The sequence below is a fragment of the Gorilla gorilla genome, chromosome X, assembly GCF_029281585.2.
Source record: "Gorilla gorilla gorilla isolate KB3781 chromosome X, NHGRI_mGorGor1-v2.1_pri, whole genome shotgun sequence".
In the NCBI taxonomy this organism is placed as follows: domain Eukaryota; kingdom Metazoa; phylum Chordata; class Mammalia; order Primates; family Hominidae; genus Gorilla; species Gorilla gorilla.
Genome location: NC_073247.2, coordinates 68,824,397 through 68,831,430, shown reverse-complemented (window position 1 = coordinate 68,831,430; position 7,034 = coordinate 68,824,397).

Genomic DNA, 7,034 nt, shown 5'->3' with positions numbered 1-7,034 from the left:
AGAGTGTTTCCAAACGGCTGTGTCAAGAGAAATGTTCAATTCTGTTAGTTGAGTACACACATCACAAAAAGTTTCTGAGAATGCTTCTGTCTTCTTTTCACGGGAAGATATTTCCTTCATCACCCCGTGCCTCAAAGCGCTCCAAATATCCACTTACAGATAATACAAAAAGTGTGTTTCAAACCTGCTCTTTGAAAGGGAATATTCAACTCTGTGACTTAAAAGCAAACATCACAAAGAAGCTTCTGAGAATGCTGCCGTCTACTTTTTATATGTAATCCCGTTTCCAACGAAGTCCTCAAATCTATCCAAATGCCCACTTGCAGATTCCATAAAAAGAGTGTTTCCAAACTGCTGTATCTTAAGACAGGTTATACTCTGTTAGTTGAGGACACACATCACAAATAAGTTTCTGAGAATGCTTCTGTCTAGTTTTTATGGGAAGATATTTCCTTTTTCACAATAGGCCTGAAAGCTCTGGAAATGTCCACTTCCAGATACTACAGAAAGAGTGTTTCAAACCTGCTCTATGAAAGGGAATGTCCAACACTGTGACTTAAAAGCAAGCATCACCAAGAAGCGTCTGAGAATGCTGCTGTCTACTTTTGATATGTAATCCCGTTTCCAACGAAATCCTCAAAGCTATCGAAATATCCACTTGCAGATTCTACAAAAAGAGTGTTTCCAAACTGTTGTATCAAAAGACAGGTTGTACTCTGTTATTTGAAGACGCACATGACAAAGTAGTTTCTGAGAATGCTTCTGTCCAGATTTTATATGAAGATATTCCCGTTTCCAACGAAATCCTCTAAGCTATCCAAATAACCACTTGCAGATTCTACTAAAAGAGTGTTTCCAAACTGCTCTGTCAAAAGAAATGTTCAATTCTGTTTGTTGAGTACACACATCACATACAAGCTTCTGATAATGCTTCTGTCTTGTTTTTATGGGAAGATATTTCCTTTTTCACCCTGGTCCTCAAAGCGCTCCAAATGTCCACTTCCAGATAATACAAAAAGAGTGTTTCAAACCTGCTCTAAGAAAGGGAATGTTCAACTCTGTGACTTAAAAGCAAACCTCACAAAGAAGCTTCTGAGAATGCTGCTGTCTACTTTTCACATGTAATTCCGTTTCCAATGAAATCCTCAAAGCTATCCAAATATCCACTTGCAGATTCCACAAAAAGAGTGTTTCCAAACTGCTGTATCATAAGACAGGTTGTACTCTGTTAGTTGCGGACACACATCACAAAGAAGTTTCTGAGAATGCTTCTGTCTAGATTTTACATGAAACTATTCCCGTTTCCAAAGAAATCATCACATTTATCCAAATTTCCACTTGCAGATTCTACAAAAAGAGTGTTTCCAAACTGCTGTATCAAAAGAAAGGTTCAACTCTCTTAGTTGAGGACACACATCCCAAATAAGTTTCTGAGAATACTTCTGTCTAGTTTTTATGGGAAGATATTTCCTTTTTCACCATAGGGCTGAAAGCACTCGAAATGTCCTCTTCCAGATACTACAGAAAGAGTGTTTCAAACCTGCTCTAAGAAAGGTAATGTTCAGCTCTGTGACTTGAATGCAGATATCACAAAGTAGTTTCTGAGAGTGCTTCTCTCTAGATTTTAGATGAAGATATTCCCGTTCCCAACGAAATCCTTAGAGCTATCCAAATATCCACTTACAGATTCTACAAAAAGAGTGTTTCAAACTGCTCTATCAAAAGATAGGTTGAACTCTGTTAGTTGAGGAGACACATCACAAAGAAGTTTCTGAGAATGCTTCTGTCTAGATTTTATATGAAGATATTCCCGTTTCCAACGAAATCTTTACATTTATCCAAATATCCACTTGCAGATTCTACAAAAAGAGTGTTATCAAACTGCTGTATCAAAAGAAAGGTTCAACTTTGTTAGTTGAGGACACACATCCCAAACAAGTTTCTGAGAATGCTTCTGTCTAGTTTTTATGGGAAGATATTTCCTTTTTCACCATTGGCCTGAAAGCACTCGAAATGTCCACTTGCAGATACTACAGAAAGAGTGTTTCAAACCTGCTCTATGAAAGGGAATGTTCAACTGTCTGACTTAAAAGCAAACATCACAAAGAAGCCTCTGAGAATGCTGCTGTCTACATAATACATATAATCCCGTTTCCAACGAAATCCTCAAAGCTATCCAAATATCCACTTGCAGATTCCACAAAAAGAGTGTTTCAAAACTGATCTATAAATGGAAAGGTTCAACTCTGTTAGTTGAGGACATTCATCACAAAGAAATTTCTTAGAATGCTGCTGTCTAGTTTTTAAGGGAAGACATTTCCTTTTTCACCAAAGCATCAAAGCGCTCCAAATGTCCACTTCCAGATACAACAAAAAGAGTGTTTCAAACCTGCTCTAAGAAAGGGAATGTTCACCTCTGTGACTTGAATGCAGATATCACAAAGTAGTTCCTGAGAGTGCTTCTGTCTAGATTTTATATGAAGGTATTCCCGTTTCCAACAAAATCGTTAGAGATATCCAAATATCCACTTACAGATTCTACAAAAAGAGTGTTTCTAAACTGCTCTATCAAAAGAAAGGTTGAACTCTGTTAGTTGAGGAGACACATCACAGAGAAGTTTCTGAGAATGCTTCTGTCTAGATTTTATATGAAGATATTCCCGTTTCCAACGAAATCGTTAGAGCTATGGGAATATCCACTTGCAGATTCTACAAACTTAGTGTTTCACAGCTGCTCTGTAAAAATAAAGATTCCAATCTGTTAGCTGAGTACACACATCACAAACATATTTCTGAGAATCCTTCTGTCTAGTTTTCATGGGAAAATATTTCCATTTTCACCATAGGCGTCAAAGCATTCCAAATCTCCACTTCCCGATACTACAAGAAGATTGTTTCAAACCGGCTCTATGAAAGGGAATGTTCAACTCTACGAGTTGAATGAAGAGATCACAAAGAAGTTTCTGAGAATGCTTCTGTCTAGATTTTACGTGAAGATATTCCCGTTTCCAACGAAATCCTCTAAGCTATCCAAATATCCACTTGCAGATTCTACTAAAAGAGTGTTTCCAAACTGCTGTGTCAAGAGAAATGTTCAATTCTGTTAGTTGAGTACACACATCAGAAACAAGTTTCTGAGAATGCTTCTGTCTAGTTTTCATGGGAAGATATTTCCTTTTTCACCCTGGGCCTCAAAGCGCTCCAAATGTCCGCCTCCAGATAATACAAAAAGTGGGTTTCAAACCTGCTCTTTGAAAGGGAATGTTCAACACTGTGACTTAAAGGCAAACATGACAAAGAGGCTTCTGAGAACGCTGCCGACTGCTTTTTATACATAATTCCGTTTCCAACCAAATCCTCAAAGCTATCCAAATATCCACTTACAGATCCCACTAAAAGAGTGTTTCCAAACTGCTGTATCATAAGACAGGTTGTACTCTGTTATTTGAGAACACACATCACAAAGAAGTTTCTGAGAATGATTCTGTCTAGATTTTACATGATTATATTCCCGTTTCCAACGAAATCTTCACAGTTATCGAAATATCCACTTGCAGAGTCCACAAAAAGAGTGCTTCCAATCTGCTGTATCAAAAGAAAGGTTCAACTCTGTTATATGAGGACACACATCCCAATGAAGTTTCTGAGAATGCTTCTGTCTAGTTTTTATGGGAAGATATTTCCTTTTTCACCAAGGCCAGAAAGCGCTCGAAATGTCCACTTCCAGATACTACAGAAAGAGTGTTTCAAACCTGCTCTATGAAAGGGAATGTTCAAATCTGCGACTTTAAAGCAAACATCTCAAAGGAGCTTCTGAGAATGCTGCCGTCTACTTTTTATATGTAATCCCGTTTCCAACGAAGTCCTCAAATCTATCCAAATGCCCACTTGCAGATTCCATAAAAAGAGTGTTTCCAAACTGCTGTATCTTAAGACAGGTTATACTCTGTTAGTTGAGGACACACATCACAAATAAGTTTCTGAGAATGCTTCTGTCTAGTTTTTATGGGAAGATATTTCCTTTTTCACAATAGGCCTGAAAGCTCTGGAAATGTCCACTTCCAGATACTACAGAAAGAGTGTTTCAAACCTGCTCTATGAAAGGGAATGTCCAACACTGTGACTTAAAAGCAAGCATCACCAAGAAGCGTCTGAGAATGCTGCTGTCTACTTTTGATATGTAATCCCGTTTCCAACGAAATCCTCAAAGCTATCGAAATATCCACTTGCAGATTCTACAAAAAGAGTGTTTCCAAACTGTTGTATCAAAAGACAGGTTGTACTCTGTTATTTGAAGACGCACATGACAAAGTAGTTTCTGAGAATGCTTCTGTCCAGATTTTATATGAAGATATTCCCGTTTCCAACGAAATCCTCTAAGCTATCCAAATAACCACTTGCAGATTCTACTAAAAGAGTGTTTCCAAACTGCTCTGTCAAAAGAAATGTTCAATTCTGTTTGTTGAGTACACACATCACATACAAGCTTCTGATAATGCTTCTGTCTTGTTTTTATGGGAAGATATTTCCTTTTTCACCCTGGTCCTCAAAGCGCTCCAAATGTCCACTTCCAGATAATACAAAAAGAGTGTTTCAAACCTGCTCTAAGAAAGGGAATGTTCAACTCTGTGACTTAAAAGCAAACCTCACAAAGAAGCTTCTGAGAATGCTGCTGTCTACTTTTCACATGTAATTCCGTTTCCAATGAAATCCTCAAAGCTATCCAAATATCCACTTGCAGATTCCACAAAAAGAGTGTTTCCAAACTGCTGTATCATAAGACAGGTTGTACTCTGTTAGTTGCGGACACACATCACAAAGAAGTTTCTGAGAATGCTTCTGTCTAGATTTTACATGAAACTATTCCCGTTTCCAAAGAAATCATCACATTTATCCAAATTTCCACTTGCAGATTCTACAAAAAGAGTGTTTCCAAACTGCTGTATCAAAAGAAAGGTTCAACTCTCTTAGTTGAGGACACACATCCCAAATAAGTTTCTGAGAATACTTCTGTCTAGTTTTTATGGGAAGATATTTCCTTTTTCACCATAGGGCTGAAAGCACTCGAAATGTCCTCTTCCAGATACTACAGAAAGAGTGTTTCAAACCTGCTCTAAGAAAGGTAATGTTCAGCTCTGTGACTTGAATGCAGATATCACAAAGTAGTTTCTGAGAGTGCTTCTCTCTAGATTTTAGATGAAGATATTCCCGTTCCCAATGAAATCCTTAGAGCTATCCAAATATCCACTTACAGATTCTACAAAAAGAGTGTTTCAAACTGCTCTATCAAAAGATAGGTTGAACTCTGTTAGTTGAGGAGACACATCACAAAGAAGTTTCTGAGAATGCTTCTGTCTAGATTTTATATGAAGATATTCCCGTTTCCAACGAAATCTTTACATTTATCCAAATATCCACTTGCAGATTCTACAAAAAGAGTGTTATCAAACTGCTGTATCAAAAGAAAGGTTCAACTTTGTTAGTTGAGGACACACATCCCAAACAAGTTTCTGAGAATGCTTCTGTCTAGTTTTTATGGGAAGATATTTCCTTTTTCACCATTGGCCTGAAAGCACTCGAAATGTCCACTTGCAGATACTACAGAAAGAGTGTTTCAAACCTGCTCTATGAAAGGGAATGTTCAACTGTCTGACTTAAAAGCAAACATCACAAAGAAGCCTCTGAGAATGCTGCTGTCTACATAATACATATAATCCCGTTTCCAACGAAATCCTCAAAGCTATCCAAATATCCACTTGCAGATTCCACAAAAAGAGTGTTTCAAAACTGATCTATAAATGGAAAGGTTCAACTCTGTTAGTTGAGGACATTCATCACAAAGAAATTTCTTAGAATGCTGCTGTCTAGTTTTTAAGGGAAGACATTTCCTTTTTCACCAAAGCATCAAAGCGCTCCAAATGTCCACTTCCAGATACAACAAAAAGAGTGTTTCAAACCTGCTCTAAGAAAGGGAATGTTCACCTCTGTGACTTGAATGCAGATATCACAAAGTAGTTCCTGAGAGTGCTTCTGTCTAGATTTTATATGAAGGTATTCCCGTTTCCAACAAAATCGTTAGAGATATCCAAATATCCACTTACAGATTCTACAAAAAGAGTGTTTCTAAACTGCTCTATCAAAAGAAAGGTTGAACTCTGTTAGTTGAGGAGACACATCACAGAGAAGTTTCTGAGAATGCTTCTGTCTAGATTTTATATGAAGATATTCCCGTTTCCAACGAAATCGTTAGAGCTATGGGAATATCCACTTGCAGATTCTACAAACTTAGTGTTTCACAGCTGCTCTGTAAAAATAAAGGTTCCAATCTGTTAGCTGAGTACACACATCACAAACATATTTCTGAGAATCCTTCTGTCTAGTTTTCATGGGAAAATATTTCCATTTTCACCATAGGCGTCAAAGCATTCCAAATCTCCACTTCCCGATACTACAAGAAGATTGTTTCAAACCGGCTCTATGAAAGGGAATGTTCAACTCTACGAGTTGAATGAAGAGATCACAAAGAAGTTTCTGAGAATGCTTCTGTCTAGATTTTACGTGAAGATATTCCCGTTTCCAACGAAATCCTCTAAGCTATCCAAATATCCACTTGCAGATTCTACTAAAAGAGTGTTTCCAAACTGCTGTGTCAAGAGAAATGTTCAATTCTGTTAGTTGAGTACACACATCAGAAACAAGTTTCTGAGAATGCTTCTGTCTAGTTTTCATGGGAAGATATTTCCTTTTTCACCCTGGGCCTCAAAGCGCTCCAAATGTCCGCCTCCAGATAATACAAAAAGTGGTTTTCAAACCTGCTCTTTGAAAGGGAATGTTCAACTCTGTGACTTAAAGGCAAACATGACAAAGAGGCTTCTGAGAACGCTGCCGACTGCTTTTTATACATAATTCCGTTTCCAACCAAATCCTCAAAGCTATCCAAATATCCACTTACAGATCCCACTAAAAGAGTGTTTCCAAACTGCTGTATCATAAGACAGGTTGTACTCTGTTATTTGAGAACACACATCACAAAG